The 26511-nt window shown below is 40.2% G+C and overlaps 1 protein-coding gene across 7 annotated transcripts in view; it reads left to right on the forward strand.

The window, feature by feature from the left end:
• mfhas1 (multifunctional ROCO family signaling regulator 1) overlaps positions 1–26511 on the forward strand; it is an 88239-nt gene that overhangs the window by 23947 nt on the left and 37781 nt on the right. For 2 of the 7 annotated variants that reach the window (XR_006315995.2, XM_043719924.2), the window contains one exon: positions 1–1361. This exon is cut by the window's left edge and continues 1725 nt beyond it. The exons of 4 other annotated variants lie outside the window; for them this stretch is intronic. The gene's annotated coding sequence lies outside the window, so the exon portion shown is untranslated. Of the gene's footprint in view, positions 1362–2475; positions 4326–26511 lie in introns of those variants that run through there. One more of the 7 variants, XR_006315992.2, reaches the window with a different exon arrangement.

Below are 26511 nucleotides of genomic sequence, written 5' to 3' on the forward strand. Positions count from 1 at the left end.
TCAGCCAGTGAGCATTCACTGCACTGTCTCTAAATATCCCCTTAGGTACGGAACCCTCCTCATCTCTGTTCTAAAGGGTTGCTCATCCAGTTTGAGACTGTGCCCTCAGGTGCTCAACTCTCTACGAGTGGAAACATTTCTTGCCATATCCACTCTGTCCAGACATCTCAGTGTTCTCTAAGTTTCAGTGAAATTCCTCCACCCCCCAAACCACCACCTCCACCACCAATCCTTCAAGTACAGACCCAGAGTCCTGTAAAGCTCCTCATCTGGCAAGCTGTTAATTCCTCAGCTCATTCATGTAAACCATTTGCCTTTCTAATTGCTTGCTGTACCTGGCTGTCAACTTTCATTGACTGGTGTACAAGGAAACCCAGATCTCTTTGTATATCCATAATATATAACTTTAAATAATATTCTTCCTTCTGTTTTCAACACTAAAGTGTATCACTTAACACTTAGCCATATTAAACTGCATCTGCCATGTGTTTTTCAAAATTACCTTGAAGCCGCCTTGTGGATGGTGTTCTTAGAAATGAACGAATGACAACACACAATATAATTGAAACATTGATATACTTGAATTGCTTTTTTCTGTCAAAAATAGGAAGCAGGAATAGACCATCAAGTTTGTTTCTCATTCAACTAGACATTGATGTTATACCTTTTAACAAATGGAAATCTAATTTTAATGCAGTTGAGAAGCTGAAAATATCAGCACACCATTTTGCAGGAGAAATCTTCAGACTTTCACACCCCTCTGTATGACAAAGTGCTTTCTAATTTCAGTGCCAGTGGCCTAGCTCAAATTTTAAGATAGTGCTCCTTTGTTCTGAATTCCTGCACGAGGGCAGATAATTTCTCAGTTTCTGATCAAAACCGTTTTGTCGTTTCAAGACCTTGATTATGTCACCTCCTTGTCTTCAGCTGTGAATTTTTGGATAACAGTAGTGTTTCACATCCCGCTTTGACTACAAGGAGCTGTGTTTATCCTTCTTTCCAAATGTGAATTACTTGTACTTTCGATGTAATTTTTCAAGTCCTGCTCTGACAAATGATCTAAGCTCTTGTATGGAGTCTTACTAAATTTGGTTGTGTTGCAGCCCATGTTTTGATCAGTGATGATTGATGACTGCATGTGGAAGTGAGAGTCGTGTTTGTTAATGCAGAGTGATAGTGATAATATTGGCATCTTATGCTAGGAATTGTTTTAACCATTTTTGGTAGCTGTCTGGCATGTTCTGGCTGCTTTAGAAGCGCAGTCTGTACTGAAGTCCTGAGGTCTAATTATTCATCTCTGAATATTGGCTCAGCTAAGTTCCAGCTTGTAGCCAGTGATCAATAAATATATTGTCACTGTGGTGGTCTGTGCCCATTTTCTACTCAGTTCATCTGAGACGTAAAGACTGTAAGTTATAGGAGCAGAATTAGGCCATTCAGCCCATCAAGACTGATTACAGATAATCACTTCCACAAACCTGTCTTGGTTTAAACATCCTCTGTAAACTGTTAGTTGAATATAGTATGGAGGTGCCATAGCCTGGTAATCCAGTGATCAGTGTGCAATCTCATTACACCAAGCTGGGCAACAGAACTCTGTAAAAGTGTTTCTCTATGGGCTGTCGCCAGTGGAAAGCTATCACAAAAATTGGTTTGTCATATAAATCCAATCTGTTCAACAATGTTCCTTGGAGTAGTTAGCCTATATGGTTGACTCTCGTGTCCACTTGACCAACGTAAACGCAATAAATGCACCCTAAGAACAAATTATTTTATAAAATCTGCAGCAATTACAGCTGAACATATTGGTCCATTTATGAAGAGAGAATGGAGTAACCTGGGGCGGAGAGCTTTTTTTTGCATTTATGTGCTTGGGCAATTCTAAGTGAGTTTTATCTAAAGATAAAAAGTATTGCTATGTGGAGTTTGATCGCATCCAGTCACTGCCTGTACTATGGCTTTTGATCCTTTGTTCAAGTAACTGATTCTTGGAGTCTCTCACCAATGACGTGCTTCATCTGGACCATGTTTCACAAAGATTTACATGTGGCTTGTGAAGTGAAGTAGGCAGAATAAATAGAAACTTTTGGAACTTCTTGACTGGGCTTTTGAAAGAAAGAGTTAACAATTTGTGGGTGGCACTGCTGCCTCACAGCGCCAGAGACCGGGGTTCAATTCCCCCTCAGGTGACTGTCTGTGTGGAGTTTGCACATTCTCCGTGTCTGCGTGGGTTTCCTCCAGGTGCTCCGGTTTTCTCCCACAGTCCAAAAATGTGCAGGTTAGGGGAATTGGTCATGCTAAATTGCCCGTAGTGTTAGGTGAAGGGGTAAATGTAGGGGAATGGGTCTGCGTGGGTTGCGCTTCGGCGGGTCAGTGTGGACTTGTTGGGCCGAAAGGCCTGTTTCAACATTGTAAGTAATCTAATCTAATCTAATTATGGTGATGAATGTTAACCCTGTCTGTCTCTCTCCACAGATTCTGCCGAACCTGCAGAGTTCTAACAAGTTTTATTATTCAGATGTTCGACATTTTAGCATTTTTGTTTTTCAGGAGCGAGAACGAATCTTTTTATAATTATCTTCATAATTGAGCAAAGTAATCAAAGAATGAATAAACTATTTGTGTTTTAAGTAAATATTACAAATGCCATGGAAGATAATGAAAGAAATATTGAACGCAAATTGTTGGAACTAAAGAAAAAGTATGCTTGTTAGGCTCTGTCTTTATGCCTTTGTGAAGCATCTTATAATTTTTTTCTATATCAGAGGTACAATGTCTTTGCAACTTGGTTCTTAAACAACTTTTGCTGAGATGGCAATACAATGCAGTGTAGTTAGTAGTCTGTGAGAGTTGGTAGCTACATTGAAAGAAACCAGTGGTAATAAAGGACCATTTTTGTAATTGACTTCAAACCTTGTTTGAGAGAGTAAGAAAGAGAATGCTACCAGCAGAAATTAAACCAGCCAGCAGCTGGGGTTAGTAAATCTGCTGCCCCAGATGCTCCATTTCCAGCTGGCTGCCATGATGATTATTTCATCCCTGATGGGCCAGACCTTGTAACAGTTTTGAGAAAGCTGCAGTCACTGCAAAAAGCATTTTTAGAGAAATGAGTGAGATATCAGGAAGCACAGGTTTCCATCTTAACAGGGTGAACATTGATAATGAATACAAGAGTGAAACTTGAGTAGAGGAGACTTGTGAGAAAAGGGAATTATTCAAGACAAATGCATTTGGACATGAATTCGAGAAAAAATACTGCAGCTTGGGTGTCTGAGATCATATTAATAATGGTTGAAAGTAACTGCTGCTAATTGCAATATGGGTGGTCATAAGACAGTTGAATGTTTTTCAATAGCTCTATGGTGCCTCTTTGAATTAGGTATGTTTCTCTCTTAGGGGCCTGGCATAGTCTCAACGCAGTTATTGGCCACGTCTCACAGCTCTGATATGTTGCAGACCAAGTTATTTCTTCCTTTTATAGGAGGTTCCAGGGCTCTTTTGTATTAACCTCTGCAAACTGCTGAGTCTTGCTGTTTTTAAGCATTAACAAAATTAGGATGCTAAATATAAAAGCTAAAAATAATTTCCAAACTGGCTATCATTAGTGCAACAAATCTTTTATTAAACGTAGTTTCGAATGGTTGCCGATGTTTAAAATCTGTATATATTACTTATAATAGCCTGAGCATTTTGTACATGTATCAAAGTGGTATGTTAAAAATCTGACACAAATTGCACTTCCTGCCAATAATCCCCCTGTAAGTTCCTGTTTCCATTCATTATGAAAACTGCCTTTGTAATACCCTTCCATCAGGAGTTATGTTACAGTGTCTTTACTGACAGGAATGTATAGTTACAGCTTGACCAATTTAAGTAGGCAGTTTGAGTTCGAAATGAGGAAATTAGAATGGAAATATAAGAAGGGCAGATATAAGACTTTTAAGATGGAGAATGTATTCCGTCTGAGCAGTCTGGTTCAATCACCCAAACACTTGCCACTCTACTTTTTTCAACCCATTTCGCCTCTGCGTTTGACTTGGGTGTGAACTCCTTATCTACGCTGCAAGAGAGTTTGACCAGGATGACTTAATACCGAAACTGAATCCAAAACCATTCAAAAGCAGCACATCAGCCAACATTTGAAAGGTCAATATTTTGAGTGTCATGGTGTATGGAGTACTCTTGTTTCTTTAGTCAGAAATAAATTGTTTGCAAGTTGCTTATTCCTGGGAAATCTAATTGATATGTATAATAAAGAGATGTATAGCATTCTTGCTTCTTAAGTCTGAAAGTTCATGTTTCATGATCGGACTTGTCCCTATAATGTTGCCAACTCTGGGGAGATGCTGTAGTGGTCATGTTGACATACATGAGTATGCATTTATATATAAGTTATGTTTTGTTAACTAACATGTCCAGAAAGGATAAATATAAGTACACAATCCTTTATCCGAAAAGCTCAGAAATCTGAAATTCTTTTTGGGGAGTGTGGAGTGTCATTTTGGCGTGCGAACAGGTGACCCAACTCCGCACCCACTCAAACCACGTCACATAAATGTGACTTGGTGGCGTGGCCCAGCATTGGCAAGTGTCAATTGTGTCTCAGCGCTCGTGCTATTCACACATGCATCTGCTGTTACGTAACTTTTTTTGATTTCACTGTGAAAACGTCATTTCTTCCAAAATCTGAAAAATTCTGAAAAGCAACTGGCCCGAAGGATTTCCGGTAAAGGATTGTGTACCTGTATTAACTTCTCAACTTCCTTGTGAAAAGGATGTAGTGATCCAGCAAACATATATGATTTTGCAACTCACCCTGTCCTTCCCCTTTAACCAGCATCCTGTGCTCAGATCCCAGGGTCTGCAGCCTCTGCCTTTCGCTGCCAGGGTCTTGGTTTTGAAGGAAGTCCACCTCTTCGGGTGGGACCATGATCATATCCAAAGCGGAAGAGAGGATTATTGATTGTTGTCTAGAATTTTCAGATGCAATAATGTAGTTTTTATAATTTATCTCTGGTCAATTAGGAATTCAATAAGCTACCATTAAGGTCTATAAACCATCTTCCAATCCATGTTAAATTGTATTCATGGAAAAAAAACCCAATAAAAATCAAATGATTGATATAAAAACCACGACGTGGTGAGGCAGACCTAGCTGAGCACATAATCTAGGAAGTAAAACTCTCCATAGCACTTTTCAAAGAGATGCAGGGGATTCCTCCCTAGCCCTCCCTATAGGGCTAAAATATAATAACTGGTCATTTATGCCATTGTGCCACATAGATTGGCTGCTCTGTTACCCTATGTTACAGCAGTAATTACTGCCTCAACTGGCTGTAACTGCAAATTGTTTGCTTTCATGTTACATGTTGATCAATATTTATATTCTGTTGACTTTGCATTAAAAAAAATTCAAACCCACTTGCATTTTTTTGAAGAACTAGTCACTATCATTGAATGGTTGTGAACTAGTTCTCCTACCAATTTATTTTCAACTCTTTCACATAATAACAATACTTTAGATCGTCCCCTTTGTTTTATTTACTCAGAGGGTGTGGACGCCACTGGCTGGCCAGCATTTATTGCCTGTCCCTAGTTGTCCTTGAAAACAGCTCACCACCATCTTCATGCTGTGGGTTAACCCACAATGCCCTTATGGATGGAAATTTGACCATTCCTTCACTGTCAAAGGGTGATATATTTCCCAGTCAGGATGGTGAGTGGCAGGTGTTAGTGTTTCCACTGTATCTGCTGCCCTTGTCCTTCTAGATGGAAGTGATCTTGGGTGTGAAAGTGCTATCTAAGGATTTTTGGTGAATTTCTGTGGTGTATCTTGTAGTTAGTAGCAGCAGTATGTACTGAGTGTCGGTGGTGGAGAGAGTGGATGCTGTGCCACATCCCTGATGGGGAATCTTCCTTTCTGTACTGCGTCTAAAGGTCATTTGGTAATAGTAGCCGAGGGTGAACACAAAAATAATCCTAAAGAAGCATTGCATTTGTCTTCCTTAACAGCATTTGAACTTGAATGTTTTATTGTCACTTCCATTCTGCAATGAATAATTCAGTAAAATTCAATGAAAAGCTTCAATTATCTCCACAACCTGGCACCATTTTGAATAGTTTAAGAATAAAGAATGAAAACATATCACTGAAAAAGAGCATATCTTCATTTCGCTGCCTCTACCTTGAGTCCTGAGTCAGTTCACCAGTGACCCGTTCCACGCATCCTCCCCCACCTGTGCCAGACCCACCATCATAGGAATTGCCACTCTTTAGGTGCCATCTCTTGCTGCTGGGCCCACCTTGCCTCCGCTGAGTCACATGCTGAATCCACACTTGCCCTGCAACCAGGTGTCCTCTGCTCTCCTGCTGCTACTACCTCACTGATGACCAGGAGTCCCCACTCCGCGTCTATTAAAACAACAACTGGGAGCCCAGAGTTCCACAGCTTCCTTGATAATACTAGGAGTCTCTGCTCCAGGCATACCATGTGTAGTTTATTGCATAATAACAAATAGGTATGAGTTACATTGGCTAGTTAAACATAATTAATATTATCAGGAGCTGTAGATAACAAATCTGACCCCATCAGTATCTTGAGCTAGAATCCTGATTCTCCACCCAGCATCAGATCAAGTGGTGATTAAATGCAGTTTTCAATGTTAATGCTTTCAGAACCATTACCTTCATACACTATCTCCAGCTCCTTCCTGCTGTCCAAAAAGTTAACAGATTTCCAGAACTCCATTACTCAAATTTGAAATAAAGTACATGGATACTTGAGGGTGACTGATGAAGACATAACTGCTTTTCATTAGAGGAAAAATACACAATAATTGCAATTAATATGAACATTAATAATAGCCATTATTGACTGAGAAAATATGCTGTCTACCACATTAACTTTGACCTGTTATCAGGATAAAAGCTAGGTCATACCACCTTTTCAGAATGGGTTTATTCTGTTTCCTCACAGGTCGCGTTGAGTTACTCGCCAGCACTTTTAGTTATTTTCAGAGTCATAGAGTTGTACAGCAAGGAAACAGACCCTAAGGTCCAACTTGTCACTGCTGGCCAGATATCCTGAATTAATCTAGGTGTCCCATTGGGCCAGCATTTCTCTAAATACTTCATATTCATGTACCCATCCAGATGCTGTTTAAATGTTGTAATTGTAACATTTGGCAATTCATTCCATTCATGCACCATCCTCTACTTGGAAAAAATTACCCCTCTGGTCCCTTTTATATCTTTCCCCTCTGACCTCCAGTTTTGGACTTCCCTACACTGAGGGAAAAAGACCTTTACTATTCACTCTATCCATGTATCTCATGATTGTATCAACCTCTATAATGTCACCTTTCAGCATCCGACACTCCAGGGAAAATAGCCTTTGTTTATTCAGCTTTAACTAGAAGTCAGATTGATGTTAACTTTGTTAAATCCATTTATTAATCAGAATTCTTTAATACTAGTAAAATGCTTTGGCAGCATTTCCTCTTTTTAAGTGTCAGTCTTTGTTTAACAGAACTTGTGCATTTATCACTTGGTAGAACAGTGAGAGATTGTTGGGAGCACTGATGACCAGAGCTGCCTTCTCATTGAATGCCCTGAATAAAGTTGATACACTCAACAAATTACACAGTACAACCATTTCAAGATATCTTTATTATAATGTTCTACTCCTAAGGAAATCTGACACAGGAAATTGTTGTCAATTTGTCGTTGACGCTAGGACCAACTTCTGATTGATGGAGTGTTCAATTTCTCATTTAAACTACTAGGTTTCCTTCCTTAAATGGCCTGTGGATCCCAACATCAATGAAGGTCATTTTCTTGGGAGTTCCTCTGCCTGTGTGTCACTCATCAATGCTAAAATCTCTTGCTCGGGGTTAATCCAACAGACCAACTTTATATTTTCCTGTCAAAGTTTGCTGACAGAGCAGTCTTTGCAATGAATACAGAATAAGGAACATTTGAGACCAATTTGTTTTTAATTGATTTCCTTGTGATTCTACGGATTCTTCTGATACCGTGCACTTCTGATGAGAAACATCCATGTCTCTCTTTGGGGAGAAGCAATGGAACAGCGAGGATATTGCAATTTGGCTCCTGAAGAACTTGTTCTGTGAGGATCTTTTATATTATCTGGTACATGTCAAACTTTGACTTCTGTCAGTAAAAGAATGCTTTCATATCAACTCTAGTTAGATATATTCCTGGAGGCTTATTCATATGACCTCCCACTTTCAACAGTACCCCCCCAGCCCAGTTAAGTTATTTTGTTTTAATTGGGGCCCTCTGGAATGTTTTTATAACTAATAATTGGTCGTCAAAAAGAAAAGCGACAGTAAACAAAATTTTACTTAGTACATCAATGACTTTTCTCTAGGGTTCTGCATAGCAAGGTTCGAGAGATTAATTCTTAGAAATGGTTGGGACAATCCAGAGGGTGATCTGTTGATTTAATAGTGTTTCCCCTCCTTGTAAAACTGTAAAACCTTACTCTGGAAATTTTAAGAAAAGTTTACAATCAAGAATCTTGCAAGAAATGGAATTTTGTATCCTCTGTCATCCCTTGGAGAATAGAGTGAAAGGATTTATAGACTGATACTATAGACTCTGAGAACCCATTATCCCTTATGCCAGCCCTCCAGGTAATTTGCCCTATTAGATAGTAAGAGATCATACCACTGTAGAAAGGACATTCATGTTACTGTAACCCGAATGTTCTTTTAATAGCTGTATCATCTGTTACCATCTGATAAGGTGAATTACCTGGGGGTTTGACATGACATTAATGGGCCATGCAGTCCACACAATGGCCATTCTTCAGATGCAAGTTTCATGCTAAATATCAATCAGGAATTCAGACCTGGAACTCTGCTGTCCATTGCAAAGACTGTCTGGAGTGAGATTCAAATCCTATACCTTCTGACTTGAGTCTGAATACTATCACTAAGCCAAAGGATTAACTACCTCCGTGGACTAGTCAGATAAAACTGGAAGGAACCTGTGTACAAATTAAAATTTCTTCTTGTCAGGCATTCTGAGGGGAGCTCTTTGTTATTATGCAAAAAATTGGATTTGAGTGAGAGTATTTTGCAGTAAATCTGATCATTTTGTAACTTGCAAATTCTTAATAAATCCTGCAGGTCCCAGTTGTGAGGCTAATATTTGTGCCTTTTTATATATTTCTCGGATATGGGTGACACAGGCAAGGCTGTGTTATTGCCTGTTGCTAGTTGTCCAGAGAGCATTAAGTCAACTGTGATGTCATAGAATCATAAAGATCTACAGCACAGGAAAAGGTCCTTCAGTCCATTGAGTCTGCACTGGTCAAAAACAACCACCTCATTATTCTAATCCAATTTTTCAGCACTTGGCTTATAGTCTTAATGCCTTTTCATCACAAAGTGTACAGCTAAATACTACTTAAATGTTATGATGGTTCTGCCTCTACCACCTTTGCAGATATTGAGTTCCAGATTCCCTCCCTAACGTCTCCTCTAAATTTTCTGCCCCTTAACTTAAATCTTCTGCCCCCAGTCATTGATTCCTCCATCAGGACTACAGATTTCTTCATGTCTACCCTATCTAGACCCTTCATAATTTTATGCATCTCGATTATGTCCCCTTTCGGTCTCTGCTCTAAGGACAACAACCTGAATCTATCAAATCTCTTTGCGTAGTTAAAACTTTTCAGCCCAGGCAACATCCTGCTTGATCTCCTCTTCAACCTCTTCAGTGCTGTCACATCCCTCCTATAATGTGGATTTAAATTGTGCCTTGGCAAATAAGGTAAGTATGCCACATGCCTCTTTAAACATTTTGTTTGCTTGTCCTAATACCTTGTGGGACCAGTGGACATGCACACCAGGTCTCTCGAGTCCTCACTGCTTCCCAGGGTCGTACCATTTATCATGTATCCCCTTGACTGACTTGTGCTGCCCAAATGCATTACCTCACATTTATCAGATTGAATTTCATTTGCCATTGACCAGCCTGCCTATGTCCTTATGTAATATAAGGCTATTTTCCTCACTATTTACCAACCCTGCAATTTTTGATGTGTTGGAATGGGGATATGTGAAGGTCCAGGCTGGAAGGAGTGTCCTTTCCCTTTTATGTAGGACAAGAATGAAGCAGTTGGTTTTAAACAATGATCTGGTCAATTTTATGGGAAAGAAGTCAAGAGAGAAGGGAGACGGAAAGAAAGAGAACCTTTCAACTTTAAGTTACTATTATAAAAGTCATCATTCACAATATTCTCATTACATTATTCATGTCCACTGGATTCACATACAGGCCACTCTGAGTTGTGCTATCTGGTTCTATTCCCTGAAGAATGATAATGATCCAATACTCTTTTGATAACAATCCAATATTTTTACTATCTGTTTTTACTTTGGTGCCAGGCACAAATTACTTGATTAGCTTCACTGCTTGCCCATGCTGAGAATTGAGCGAAGCCTTCTGGATTACTAGAATGATACCATAACCACAACATCCTATTTAAAATGCGATTTATATCCTTTCTGAATCAAGATGCTTTAGTGCTGTTCACTATTTATTTGCCTTTAAATGGTACAATAAGGACATCAGAAACATTCTTCATTCAAGCATTAACTTATCTACCAGTCTGTGACACTGAGCATCTGTCATACTGTCTTGGCTCATTTGACACATATTCCCTCTCTGAGGGAACATCAGCAATGGAAATTTGCTCAATTCTTTATCCAATTAAATCAAAACTTGGCAACAGTGCAGATGTCCTTAATGCACTCGCTGGCTCGTTGCAAGTCATATGAATTAGTGTGACTTTTTACCTACATTCTCAGTTATTGGGAACTATTTGCAATTATACTTGTCTGTTCAGAATTTCTAGATGCTGTTCTCATGGCATTCTGGGTGAGATTTTAACTTAGTGTGTTTCCTACAGTTATTAAAATGGCATGTTTATGTGTATTTGAAGTTTTGTTTTAATATTGTGAAATAATTCATTTATTTAGTGCCATTCATGACTGCAGGATGTCCTAAAGTACACTTAAGAAATTTTATCACAGTTTTGATGTTGGAAACACAGCAGCCAATTTAGGCAATAACAGTCTTTACACTTGAAATAAAGATGGATAATTTCCAGGATTCTCCAGAGAGGAGCCTGAAAGGAAAATCGTTAAACATTTTTTGTCATTGTTGCAAAAACATTGAATATGATGTGGAATTTGGGAATTGGCCTCTAATATTTGAATGGAAATAGTCGTACCATCAGGCAATAGGTCTCTTCTTTTTCCCGTGTGTATGGGAAGGTAGGACTTTCTTATTCATGTGGAAAGTAGATGTCACTGGCTGAGCCAGCGTTTACTGCCTAACCCTAATTGTCCTGGAGAAGGTGGTGAGGTCTGCCTTGTGAATTGCTGCACTCCATTTTGTGTAGATAGACCCACAATACCGTTAGGAAATGTATTCCAGGATTTTCACTCAACAACACTAAAGGCACAGCAATGTAGTTCCAAGCCAGGATAATGAGTGACTTGGAGGGGAACTTGCAGGTAGTGATGTTCCCATGCATCTGCTGCCCTTCTAGATGTTAGCAGAGGTTATAGGTTTGGATGGTGCTGTCAAAGGAGCCTGGTGAGTTGTGGCATTGGCACCTTGTAGATAGTACGTTCTGCTACACTGCATCGATAATGAATGTTGAATGTGGTTGATATGCCAGTCAAGTGGGCTGCTTTTGCCTGAGTGGTGTCAGACTTTGTGTTGTTGGAGCTGCACTTGTCACGGGATCAGATCAGACAAGACCAAACCCCCTCAAAATATTTTGAGAAGGTAGCCTATACCCTAACTTTTTCTTATTTTAAATGTAGATGTGGAGTACATGTTCCAGATGGGATGTGACTGGTCAAACTACTCTACATTTATTCAAGCACTATAATTAAAATACAAATAAATGAAAGAGGAATTTAGAATAACTTAACTATTGCAAAACTTAACCGAATAATAAATACAGTGCCAATTACTAATTAACTGTTCCAATATAGTAACATCCCATAAGCACATCCCTTATCAAAATAGCAAATTCAAACACAGATTCTTGCATTCAGCTCTCCAATCGAGGAGGAAACATTGAGAGATTTCTGAGAAAGTAGCAGCTAGGAATCATTCACTGAAGCTTCCATCTCTTCTGGCACCCAAAACAGTTTCTGACTGTTAAAGCTAAAAGAAAAAGCTAGAAAGCCTGGTCTGAGAGAGCTGGTTACTCCCATTCAAGCTGCTTCCGTTGTTTAAAGTTTTTAAAAAGAACCTGAAAGCCTCCTAAATTGTTTATTTAAGCCATCTTCAATAGCTAGTTTGGCACCTCTCTTCCAAAACAAAGGATACAATAACCTTATTGTCACACACTCAACCAGCCAAATGGGGAGTATTCCATCATGATCTTTACTTGAGCCTAGTAGATGATGGACAGGCTTTGGAGAGACAAGAGGTGATTTATCTGCTTCCGAATGCCTAGCCTCTGATATGCTGTTGTGACCACAATATTTACATGGGGTGCTGCAAGGACATCAAGGATTATCAAGTACCAAATGGTAAGCTGTGGAGCAAAGATGATGGAGGCAAGAGGTCACATGATGAAACCTTCAGAGACCATTAACCACAGTTCCCATTCCTGCTGAGCATAACAGAAACCAGTATTACTCCCCAAATCTGTTTCCATTGAGACCAATAGGTCTATTGTTGTAGTGTCTCCTCATTATTCTCTGACTTTCGGTGCTTTGTGTATGTTTTAATCTGTTGTCTGTGGTCAATCTCTTGTTTTATGATCCTAGCAACGATTGGTCATTGTGACTTTTCTCAAACTGAACTGTTCTTGTTGAAACCACTTCAGATGTGAAGCAACAGTATTTGGATTTGCTTTCTGGAGCATTAAAAATTTCCTCCTGAGCTACATTTTGTGTTAAATCAGTAATTGCCAGAAAATTTGCTGATCAGAGCTTCTTTTACCAATTATCAATTATCTTTGCCCTCCCACAAAGATGCTTCAGAAATTCTGGGTTGATCAGTTCAGAAGGAAGATAAAGGGAGCTGCTGTTGAGCACTTTGATAGTTATTTGGACTGTTTTTGCACTTGATTAATATCATTAGACTAGGATTCTGAATTAATAGTCCTATGTTCTGAATGCATGGGTTCAAATCCAGTCATAGCAGATGATGAAATCTAAATTAATTTAAAAAAAAACTGAAATTAAAAGTTAGTCTAATAACGACCACATAACCACTGTTGATTATTGCAAGAAAAGCTCATCTGGTTCACTAATGTCCTTTTAAGGAAGGAAATCTGCCATCTTTACTTAGTCTGGCCTACATATAACTTCAAACCCACAGCAATGTGATTGATTCTTAACTCTGGGCAATAAATACAGGCCTAGCCGGCTGTACCCAAATCCAACGAACAACCTAAAAAGAAATCTTCCTATCTGCCAATCAGAATGTACTGCATCACATTTATGTGTGCTGAGCTTCATTTCCCAATTATTTGTAAGTTTATTAATGTCCTCCTGTAACTTGTTGACTGTTTCTGTCCACAAGCAGTGATAATCATTATCCTGTTGCAGTAGCGTCGCTTTCAATATTGCCAGTTATATAGCATCTTGTGTTCTATTTAGTTTTGATTTACTCATTAGTTTGCAACTGAATGTTACAAAAAAGTCACATAGTTGGGGTTGTCAAAACTAAAGCAATACCTCAAAATCCTTGAGTGTACATTGAGCTTCATGGAACAGTAGAGGAGGCCAGAGGTCTGAGTGGATTTAAAATAAAATAGAGATTTAAAATGTCAGGCAACAGAAAGCTCAGTCATGCTTGCGGGCCGAATAAAGGAATTCCCTGTTAAGTGATTGCCAAATCAATGTTTGTTCTCTCCAATGTGTTTACAATATAATAAATTTGAAATATATACAAGTAAAATTGCTCTACTGCTTGGAGTGTTTGGACCCTAGGACAGTGAGAAGGGAAAAGAGACAGGTGTTGTGTCCTTTGCTTTTGAATGGGGAACGGGGAACTGCCTTAAGGCAAGAAGAGCTTGAGAGTGATTGAAGTATGAACCAGGGTGTTGTGCAGGGAAATGGACCCTTTGGAAGCCTGAGCGAGAGATGGGGTGGAGAAGATGTATTTCATGTTGGCAGCTTTATGTTAGTTTTGTAGTATCAGCAAAATTTGGCTAATTAGGGAGATGATGGCCTAGTGGTATTATTAATCCAGAGACCCAGGTAATGTTTGGGGATCTGGGTTCGAATCCCACCGTGGCAGATAGTGGAATTGGAATTCAAGTTAGAAATCTGGAATTAAGAGGTTAATGATGACCAAAAATCCATTGTAATTGTCAGAAAAACCCATCTGCTTCACGGAGGGCCATCTGTCATCCTTACCTGGTCTGGTCTACATGTGACTCCAGATCCACAGCAATGTGGTTGATCAAAGTTTGTGAGAAGATTTGTAGCTGGGGTGCTCGTTGTTGTGGTTCTGTTTGCTGAGCTGGGAATTTGTGTTGCAGACGTTTCGTCCCCTGTCTAGGTGACATCCTCAGTGCTTGGGAGCCTCCTGTGAAGCGCTTCTGTGATGTTTCCTCTAGCATTTATAGTGGTTTGTCTCTGCAGCTTCCGTTTGTCAGTTCCAGCTGTCCATTGCAGGTATATTGGGTCCAGGTCGATGTGCTTATTGACACACTCCACACTCTCAGGAATCCGATTCACTAGAGAGGAAGAAAAGGACAACCAACTCCCATTCCTAGACCTGATGGTACAGAGAACACCTAACGGAAAATTCACCACAAAGGTATACAGGAAAGCCACACACACAGACCAAGTCCTGAACTACGAAAGTAACCACCCCAACACACACAAAAGAAGTTGCATCAAGACACTGTTCAAAAGGGCCACAACACACTGCAGTGCAACAGAACTGCAAAAAGAGGAAGAAGAACACCTCTACAATGTATTCGCCAAAAACTGATACCCCCGCAATTTCATCAACAGATGCCTAAGGGAAAGACAACGGAACGAGGACATGCCGCAACCCAAAGGACTAGCCACACTACCATACATTAAGAGCATTTCTGAACTGAAGACCAGACTACTGCGACCACTAGGACTCATAACAGCACACAAACCAACAGCCACTCTCAGACAACAACTCACCAGAATGAAGGGCCCGATACTCAGCATGAGCAAAACCAATGTAGTGTACAAAATCCCATGCAAGGACTGCACAAAACACTACATAGGACAAACAGGAAGACAGCTAACGATCCGCATCCATGAACACCAACTAGCCACGAAACAACACGACCAGCTATCCTTAGTAGCCAGACACGCAGATGACAAGCAACATGAGTTCAACTGGGACAACACTACTATTATAGGACAAGCCAAACAGAGAACAGCCAGGGAACTCCTAGAGGCATGGCACACATCCACAGATTCAATCAATAAGCACATCGACCTGGACCCAATATACCGACCACTGCAATGGACAGCTGGAACTGACAACCAGAAGCGGCAGGTACAAATCACTATAAATACCAGAGGAAACATCACAGAAGCGCTTCACAGGAGGCTCCCAAGCACTGAGGATGTCACCTAGACAGGGGACGAAACATCTGCAACGCAAATTCCCAATGTGGTGGATGCTTAACTGCCCTCTGAGCAATTAGAGATGGGCAATAAATGCTGGCCTAGCCAGCAATATCATCCCATGAATGAATAGAAAAGAAATACTTAACCAGCCAAAAATCTGGCAAGTAGTCAGATTGTAGCCAGTGTTACCAAATTTGATCAAATTAGAGCATGAGCGTTAGCTAATTAATATTCAGTCCATTCCTACAGTCAGTATTGAAGCGGTGGAGCTATGTAAATAATTGGCATGGCTTTTCAGAACATGCATGAAATACAGAGCCTCCAGTCCAATTATGCAAGATGAAAAGTTAATATGGTACACAACTGAGATAAACACATGACTGCACAGTAGTGAAACTGAAGTTCAACTTAACGTTTTTACTTTTTAGTCAAACAAATCCTCCTACAGAAATGTTTTATATTAGATTTTTCTCAGTGCTTCAACCATCTTTAATGTGGCATTTTAACACTTACCATAAAGTCTGAAAAACATTGTACCAGGCGTCATCATTTAATGGGCAAATCACATCTGATTAGATTAGATTAGATTACTTAGTGTGGAAACAGGCCTTTCGGCCCAACAAGTCCACACCGATCCGCCGAAGCGCAACTCACCCAGACCCATTCCCCTACATTTACCCCTTTACCTAACACTATGGGCAATTTAGCATGGCCAATTCACCTAACCTGCATATTTTTGGACTATGGGAGGAAACCGGAGCACCTGGAGGAAACCCACACAGACACGGAGAGAATGTGCAAACTCCACACAGACAGTCGCCTGAGGTGGGAATTGAACCCGGGTCTCTAGCGTTGTGAGGAAGCAGTGCTGACCACTGTGCCACCACGCCGCCCACGCAAACATACCCACTCTTAGATGGATGCTGTGTAATATTTTGTACACAGGCAAATGCAGTGTAATCCATGGAAGTTGTGTACGTGAATGCCTGTATGTGAAGATTTGGATCCGTGGGGGGTGGGGCGTGTCTCTCTGTTCCATGATCGGTCAGTAAACACTAGCAATTCAGTCTAGTTCTGTAAGATTTCACACTTTATTGAATATCGACCAGGCACAGGTTGTCCAGTAACACAGGTGAAACACTTCCATGTTCCTCAGAGAAACTGCACACGCTGCTTAAGACAAAGACTTTTCATACTTTTTTTTGAGAGAAGTACAGGGCATAATCACAGGGCACATTCAAACAATTTCCAATCAATTTTAATTAAATGACTTCATTGACAGCATCTTAGCCCAAAGATATTTCCTGGGAACCAACCTTGTTTTCCACAACTTAAGCCATTCTTATCTCATGAACAGAGTTTTTGAACCTGTACTTGAAGGTCAGTTAGGATGGCTAGTAACGTTTTATCTAGTTTAGTTATTTCTATGCTGTAAAGAAGCATTGTCTGCTAATCTTTGTAGAAGCCATTTTATGCAGCTTTAAGCAGAATTGTCAATTTGTGTCAGAGAAGCCATTTTGTCATATTATTTGCATTAAGAATCCATTTTATTGCTGCCTATGTTAGTAAGGACATGTATTAAATGGTTATTCCTGATTACAACTAGTTACTTCGCCCTCTATTCAGATTTCAGATCCTCATACCAGTGTAACCTTGAGGGTTTTGTAATTATGCCCCCCCTTTGGTAAAGTGTGTACAACACTCCAAATGTAGAGTTTGTATTTTTTTAAAATTTATTCATGGGATGTGAGCATTGTTGACTAGGCCAGCATTTATTGCCTATTCTTAATTGCCCAGGGTTAAGAGGCAACCACACTGCTGTGGGTCTAGAGTCAGATAAGAGAAGGATGGCAGATTTTTGTCGCTTAAGAGCATTGGGTGAAAAACCAGATAGGTTTTTATGGCAATTGGCACTCGTTACCATGGTCACCATCAGAGCAGTTTTTTGTACTTGAATTCAAATATTGCCACCGACCACAGTGTGATTGTAACCCTTGTCCCCAGATCATTACCCTAGATTTGGGATTACTGGTCCTATGTCAATACCACCACCACCATTGCAAGGAGGGAAATGTTATGTGTATGTGGACAACTATTGCATTACCCAGGGTCCCCTAGGTCAGAGGTTCATATGAGTCATGCAGTCCTTAAGACCTTGTGGTTTGAATTTTGTGACTTGTAATCCAGCATATCGTGATTTCCACACCAGTTGGAAATGAAAACACATGGAACAAATAACAGTCTAGCAATAAGTATTTATTTTATTAATATTTTATTCGGGAAACAGATGTTATCCACTGTATTTTACTGCAATATACGAAGGGAAATATTTGCAGGAAGCTATAAGTGGCAGTTTTGTGACAAATTAACATGATTCTAGTGGCAATGAACTGTGATGATTGCAACTCCCTAGGGGAGTTAATTTTGGAGAAGCCACATTTTCTGTAGAATAGAGAATTCCTCAGTCGTATCAATCTACCATTAACCTTCCAAAGAAGGGCCATAGTGGGCATGAAACATTAACTCGTTTCTTCCTCTCTACTGATGGGGCCAGACCTGCTGAGATTTTCTACTAGCATCTTCAGGTTTTTGTTTAAAGTCTTAGTTCTTCTGATTGTAGCAAGCTGGTTTGTTTCATTGTGAAAGCCTGTGTGATTGCACGTGTGCTAAGTGCTGATGTCTTCCTGGATATTTGCAATTGCTATAAGACATTTTCTCTGTAGTGATACTTGTGCTGCATCTTGCTTTAGGGCTTTGTGTTCTTCTACTGCATCATTGCAGATTAGAGTCCAGAGCAGAGCCCCACATTTGTTAGATTGACATGTTTATTAAAAATTGGCAGAGGCTGTGGACCAGATCTGTGGGAGAGGGAGCTGATGACGCACAGGGAATGTTAACATTATTTTACAACTTCAAAAGACAGCCCAGTTACAGGAGGCAGAAAAGTGTAAGTTATCAGAATTGTACGGATCAGTGTTAACAATTTTAAACTTTGCTGCATTTACAGTTAGCTTGAAGTTGTATAAGTATTTTTGCCTATTTTAACTTGTCCAGTTTGAATTTGTGGGGAAAATACATCTTACTGCACAGATAAATTGTGATAATCTTGTCTTTTTATTTTTGTTTTTAAAAACTGTGGACTCCAATGAGCAATAATTCTTTTTAAAAACAGATAATTACCAGCATGGCTGTAAAATTTCACAGTAAGGGATTTGATGCCTATTGTGAATTCTGTTCTTTGAGACTGACTTCCTGTAGACAATCAGGAGCCAAGGAGCTGGTTACAAGGAAAGCTGATTAGTTTTCAGCTAACTGAGCAGGCTGGAGCTGAAAACAAGTTAAAGAGACAAGAAAGAAAAGACTAATGTGCGTGTAGTTGTTTTCCTAAGATGCCTGTTCTCTGCGGTGGAAAAAAACTCTGTTTCAGCTCCATTACCTTTCCTGCAGCAGTTGCATGTGAGCTGTGACTTTAGAATTGATAGGTCAGAAACATTTTTCAAGTGAATCACTTGCTCTGTACTTACAAACTGGAGGAATCTATCAGAGAAATTGATCTAAACACCAAGTACCTGGCTAGCTGAAGTAGGGGTTATCTCACCATTGGAATCTGGAAGCAAAAAATACTGAACTGACTTTCCCATTTTTCTCTACGTCCATCAATCATCTATTTCCCTTGTGTGTATAAGGGGATTAGAATTTTAACTAATAGTGCTATAAACCAGTAGTTTACATTTGTGTAACTATAATCCAGTCACTTATAATAAATATTTTTCTTTTTCTGCACAGAAACTTGGTCTATGCTTTCTATCAACCTCAATGTGAAAGTTCGGTATATTGAGGTACATATACTGTACCTTTCACAAAAAAGTAGCATAGCTTGTGCTTGTACTTGCTGGAGCTCAGATGAATGAGGGGGCATCTGATTTGAGGTATATAAAATGCTAAAGGGGATTGATAAGGTAGACATTGAACAAATGCTCCCCTTTATGAGACAGAGGTCGTAGATATAGAGTGAGAGGAGGTAGGTTCAGAACTGAACTGAGTAGAAATGACTTCTGAGGGTTGTGAATCTGCAGAGCTCAACTGTCCCAGGGTGCAGTGGAGACAAAATCAATCTACACATTCAAGAAAGTAATACATATGTTTCTGATGAAAAGTGGAATAATGGGCTGTGGGGAGCAGACAGGAAAGTGGAATTGAGACCAGGAGAAGATCAGCCATGATCATGTTAAATGGCAGAATGGGCTAAAAGTGCTGAATTGCCTATTCCTGCACCTAATTCCTGTGTTGCGATTTGGTACAACTCTGGGAAAAGCGGGACTCAATTTATACTATGCTACCCTGTGGATCATAGCAAAATTGAAGAGATTTGGAAAGATTGTAGTAAGTCAGCAAGGACTGAGTGACTCAAAATTGCGACACTTATCAAAATGTATATCTACTTGTCAATTTTCTCCAGTAAATTTTGTTTTAAACTCTGCAGTCAATTTTCACACGAGTAAACAATGCCAAACATAGAGCAGAGTGAATGGGAGTGGATCATTGGACAATGTGCGAGATGGTGCTCACAATCCATTTTAAAAGCTATCCCAACTTTTATTGAATATTTTTGATTTATATTGTGCGGATTATGTTGTGACAATTTGAGAAGCAGAGAAGTGGGTGTTGAGCTGAAGTTGGAGCTGAGGTGAACCTCTGTTGGAACTTTGAGATACTGATATGAGCAGTGGAGTGGGTTCGAATGGTTTAGCTGTTGGTAAATGTCAATGCAAGTATGCTTTTCAGGTTATCATATGTTGCTGAACTAGCAATTCGAAGAGGTCTGCACTAATAATCCAGTGAGCAAGAGATGCAGTCCTACCACAGCAGTTTAAAGACATAAATTCAGTTATTAAAAATTAGGAAGCAAGAAATTGGCAAATTGAACTGTGACACTGTTTGTAAGCTCTATCACTTTAAAGGAGGAAATCTGTTCCGCTTATCCCGTCAGATATGTGAATTTAGTCTCATTTGAATCCTTGAAGTGACCTGGTAACCCGCTGTGTTCTATCCAATTTCTGTAAGGAAGCAGCCCAGTCTCGCTCTTTGGAGAGGAGATAAAAATGGGTAAGAAATGCCAGCCTTTTCAAGGCACCCACATCATTTTTAAAAAAAACTTTCCCAGCAATTCTGTTATTTCTGACTGTGATTCAAAACTAGGAGTTGCATAGTTAAACAAGATTTGCTACTTTTAATAAAACACGGCAACCTAAGCATGTTCACACTTCTCAGTTATGTTTGTATGCATTTACTGGATTTGAAAGGGTTTATCCCACACCAGCTGATCAAATAACCCAGGTTCTGCTAACCCGATCATGCACATTTACAGTAAAAGCTCAAAAAGCTTCCAGAAGATTTTGCATATTCTCAATTTTCTGGCTGAGTTCCCAGGCCGAGCAGGATATCAGTGGAGTTCATGATTACAGTAGTGGAATCCAGCTCCACAACCATAACCTTGAATCTGGCATCTGGAATGGAGCATTCCAATGAACTGTAAGAACATGTTCACTGTAATTCAAACAATGTGTGCTGCTTTTATCTCCACTGACAGATTTTTTTTTTTGTGCAAGTTTTGGATCACCACTCCTAACTGTTTCCTCTTACTCTCTCTGCCTGTGGATTTGGATTAAGGAAGAATCTTCTAGAAGTTCTTGAACCTTTTACTATATTCCAGTTTGATAGTTTGTCATGAATTTTGGGGCATATGATTTGTGGTTTGTCTCACTAAAACACCGTTGAATTATAGCTTGTCCCTCAAAGGCATCCTGAAAGATTTTTTGTGTGAAGTCATTGTGTAAAGGTCAACTGTTATGACTACACTGTTAGTTTGGGCAGCAGATGGAATTTAAATGAGGTAATGAGCTCACTTTGCCCCAGCTCAATTTTCAGGCCCCTGTGGCCACTCTCTGGTTCTGTGATAAGAAAGTAACAAAGTGGAGCAGAGGTCAGCCATCTGGCTCCTCAGGCCTCCTTTGGCATTCAGTAAGATTCTGACTGATCTTGAATCTCAATTCCAATCCCCTGCCCAGTCCCATCATGACTGCATTCTCCTGGAGCATTGCTTCCTGATTTTTGCTCCCATTGTGATCCGGTTTTGACTGAAAATTGCTGTGATTCCAGAGAGCAAGGAGAGCTGTGAGAGTCGAGATGGTGAACTGTTCAGATTACAAGGTTTTAAAATAGGAAAACAGCTGTATTTTTGCTGGGTATTTTGGAATGGGAATCAGGCCTCAAAAATTGGCATTTAGACTCTGCCCCCTATTTTAAAATGTCTCCATCCCGCCTAGCTTTGTTTTGTCAGCAAAATTGGACACTTTACCCCAGCTCTCTTCTTCAAAATCTAATATAAATAGTAAATAACCAAGGCTCATCATTGCCCCTGTGGCACTCCACTGGCTATCGCTGACCAACTTGAAATTGCCTGTATGTTCCTACTCTCTGCCAATCCCTTATGCTATTAACTCTGGGTTCTATTCTATCTGTGAACCTTTTCTGTTGCACCATGTTGAATGCCTAGTGGCAATCTACTGGGTCCTTTTTATTTACCCTATTAGTTACCTTCCCAAAAAACGTTGCCAGATTTGTTTTTATTAATGTTAACTTTGCCTAAATATTTTCATGTCACCAATAGTGAATTCCAGCATTTTCGTCACTGGTTGAGCTGTCTTTCCTGAAATTTCCTTTGTCTCTCCCTGCTTTATTGAAAGTTTAAGTGGCATTAGCTACCTTCTGATCCATGGAGAACACCTACCCCCATTCCCAATCAAAACCTCATGTAGCTTCATCTCCAAGCGACCAAGTCTGCCCTGACACAGACAAAATCTTTTCTGGCGTTCATAAGGCCCAAAATCTAGAGGTTGACGACAAAGAGCAATTCTGTATCCGGAGCAGAGATCTGAACTGCTGAAGCCATTGAGGTTGTAAACATCCCAGGTAAAAGAGTAAAGATTTGTATACTAACAGCAGTCTGAATCTTGTGATCAAGTTTTTGAAATGACATTTGAACGCACAACCTTGTCGTATATAGGTGGTTTACACACTGTGAGAATGTGAAGTTTCTCTCTCTTTTTTAAACCACATTATTTGTATATGCCACTGACCTGATTTGCTATCCTTTGGCTGCCTCCTAGCATGAGGCCTTTTCATTTGCAATGAATGCCTTGATGAACACGAAGACTAAGCAATGGAGCTAGTTGTGACAGGGATGCTTGGTTTTTGGAGTTCAAGATGACTGCTAGACAGCTCCTCACCATTCACTGCCTCCTTTGACATTCCTTATCCAGTCTCCTATCCCACTGTTTAACCTTCCCTGACACCAATAGTAGGTACATTTTAGCCAAAATCAAAGTTACATATTACTTTAAATGCCTGCTAGTTTTAAAGCCTGTTCCCTGACTATGTTTGTTACATTAATTGTGTTTAATTTCATCCAATTGGAGGGCATTAGCTGAGTTTAACTTTAGTACATAAGAAACACTCCTAGAAATAGTGGTGTGATTGAGTTTAGAGGAATCTGCTTGTAGTCTTTCACTTTGTCGATGTAAGAACCTCGCAATAAAATGGGCATTTCAAACTTAAGCATGTGCTGCTGGTAAAGCATTAGCTGCAACTTGTTCAGAAGAAAATTGAAAATCATTACTGTGTGTCTCGTTCCTTCTGATGGTCCAGATTGTTGTGCCAGACCATGTTGAGCTGTTCTAGAGACACTGGTTTTTGTGTACTGAAGAGCATCTAGATCTCGCCACATACCTGAAGCAGAACTTGAGCATCCTGATGTCTTGCTCAGTAATGTCTAGTTATCTTCTGGCTTTCAGTGTATCATTGAAAGGTCTTTCAGGTTGGATTCCTTGTCAGTCATGGTTTCAGTGAGTATTTCTAGTTTGCAAGCAGCCAGCTGTAAGTTTAGAAGCATGGCTGATTATCCAATTCTATCCTGTTCCTGCTTTCTCCTTATACTCTGATCCCTTTAGCCCGATGAATGATATCTATCCATTTCTTCAAAACATTCAATGTTTTGGCCTCAGCCACTTTCTGTGGTAGAGAATTCCACTGGCTCACCACTCTGGTTGAAGAAATGTTACCTCATCTCAGTCCGAAATGGCCAGCCTTAGACCATGTCCCCTGTTTTTAGACTCTCAAGTCTTCAGAAATGACCTTTCTGCATTTCCCCTGTCTCATGCTGCTAGAAATTTATAGATTTTCATGAGATCCCTCTCACTCTTAAACTCCAGTGTACACAGTCCTAACTGATCCAGTTTCTATTTGTATGTCTGCCCTGCTATCCCAGGAATCAGTCTGGTTAAACCTTAACTGCACTCCCTCCAATAGCTAGAGTGTCTCTCCTTGGATAAGGAGATCAAAACTGTGCATGTAATCAAGGTGTAGTCTCACCAAAGCCCTGTACAGTTACACCCCTGCTACATTATCCACATCCTTTTGCTATAAAGGTTTGCCTTGTTCACTGCCTTCTGCACCAATATGTTTGCTTTCAGTGACTGATATACAAGGACACCCAGGTCTCATTGCACCTCCCCCTTTTTCTATGACCCCATTCAGGTCATGATCTACCTGCCTGTTTTTCCGAAAAAAATGCTAGTCTCACATTCATCCACATTATACTTTTTCAGATGAGGTTTGCTTCAAGGTGTGAGCAGATCAGGGAGGATAGGCTGATGCAGAATGGAAGCAGTGTGGCAACTGTCTGGTTGACTAGCGCTTTTCTGCCATAACATCTCTGATCTCTCCTGTCTTCACTCAACATAGACCATCCCTTTTGTTCTTTTCCTCCATTTTTTTTTCCTAATCAACCTGTTCAGAAATATTATTGCACACCTCAAGCAGGTGGGACTTGAACCTAGGTCTCCTGGCTCAGAGGTAGGAGTACTATACTGTGCCACTTCACATGCTTGTTTAAAACCTGTTACCTCTCTAACTCCTTCCAGTTCTGTTCAAAGATCACAAACCTGAAATATTAACTATTTTTCTGTCCATAGGCCTTACTAGACCAGTTGAGTATTTCTAGAATATTTGGTCTTTCAGATTTCTGCTGCATTTTACTTTTGAATGGACGTCTTTCTGTGGCTGAGTGCCACCTGTAGCGTGATGGAGTGGAAATGCTTGAGATTAATGAATACTCCTGGGTAATCTGGGATGTGTCATATTTGCTCCACTTGTGCAGATGTGACTGCTGGTACCAGTGGCAAGCAATGCAAATACCTGTGAACCAGCTCATTCTGATTGGCAAAGTGTACAAAATAGCCTGCCCTGTGAAAGCAGTTATCAGTCGTCCTGTCCTTTGTATTTGTGCACCCGTGTCCCTGGTGGAGCCCTGTAAGGAGCCAAAGACGAGGAAGCTGAGGATGAAGGTGACTTTGACAGTTCCTGCTAAAGCTTGATTGCCAGAACTATCTTCCAGTATGCTACAAATATCTCCCACCATTTGGCATTAGACCCTGAGCTTCATGAAACACCATCCTTACATGAACAAGAAACAAGGCGTCTGTCTGTTTACCCTTTTGTGAAGTGTACTTGCCTACTTTGCTTTCTCCTGTAGAATGACAGGTTTCTGAGGAAGTGGTTGCTCCTGCTGCTGTGAGAATGGCCACCTTGTCACTTAACCTGAGGTCCAATGTGCTACCCCTGATTACAGCTCAGAATGAAGATCAGGTGTACAATGCTTCCATGTAGTGAAAGTGCTGTGAACTGTGAGCGAAAGCCATGATGAGGAATTAGAGTAAACCAAAAATTGCTAGAGTAAGGTCACTGCACTTGAAAAAATAATTCTATCTTTCCACAAATGCTGCCAGACCTGCTGAGATTCTCCAGCAATTTCTTTTTTATGTTTCAGATATTCAGCATCCATAGTGCTTTGCTTTATTACAAGGAATCAGAGGAGCTGTGAGCTGTCAGTCCAGTCGTGGGATATTTTCCTGTCAGTTTATCATTTTCAATGTTACTTTGTTTTCCCTGGCACCTTCCAGTACTTAGAGGAGGGCAGGCCAGGAACCGCACCAGGCAGAGCTCAGCAACCTCCAAGTCAAAGGATCAGATCAGCTGTGCAATCTTGCCATATCCAGTTTGAATGATAGTGGACAATTAAACAATTCATTGGAGGAGGAAATTCCACAGATATCACCATCATGAACAATTGATGGACTAGCACATCCATGCAAAAGACAAGACTGAAACATTTGCAGTTGTCTTCTGCTAGAAGTGTCAAGAGGATGATCCATCTCAGTCATTGAGGTTCCCAGGCTCAGATGCCAGTCTTCAACCAGGTGAGTTCATTCCACATGATATCAAGAAATGATTGTCAGTAGTGGGTACTGCAAAGGCTACGGGCCCTGACAGCAGTCTGACTATAGTAATCTCAAATTGTGCTTCAGAACTTAGCGTGAGTCTACCCAATTTGAGCAAGTACAGCTATAACACTGGCATTCAACTGACAATTTTGTAGGTACGTCCTATCCACAAATAGCAGGACAAATCCAACGCAGCCGACTACTACCCTGTCAGGCTATTCTCGATCATCTGCAAAGTGGCACCTACTGAACAATGACAAATTGAGCATCTTGCTTTAGGAAGGCTGTCAAGGCCATTGAGAGTGTGCTGGATGATTCAGCTTAAGATAATACCAGGATTGAGAATCTTTAGGTACGACGACAGCTGCAGAAACTACATTGTTAGAGCAGACGGTCATGAGATTCAGTAATATTGAGAATTGAGGCATTTTGATGAGGTAAAGTAATGAATTTGCTTACCAATGCTTGGAGATTGGGAGCTGGAAGTATAAACTTAAAATTGTCAAAAGGGCAAAGTTAGGTTTATTTGGTTACTTCTC

This window comes from Chiloscyllium plagiosum, unplaced genomic scaffold, assembly GCF_037043375.1.
Source record: "Chiloscyllium plagiosum isolate Xiang-an unplaced genomic scaffold, Cpla_swu_hap1 HiC_scaffold_2, whole genome shotgun sequence".
In the NCBI taxonomy this organism is placed as follows: Eukaryota; Metazoa; Chordata; class Chondrichthyes; order Orectolobiformes; family Hemiscylliidae; genus Chiloscyllium; species Chiloscyllium plagiosum.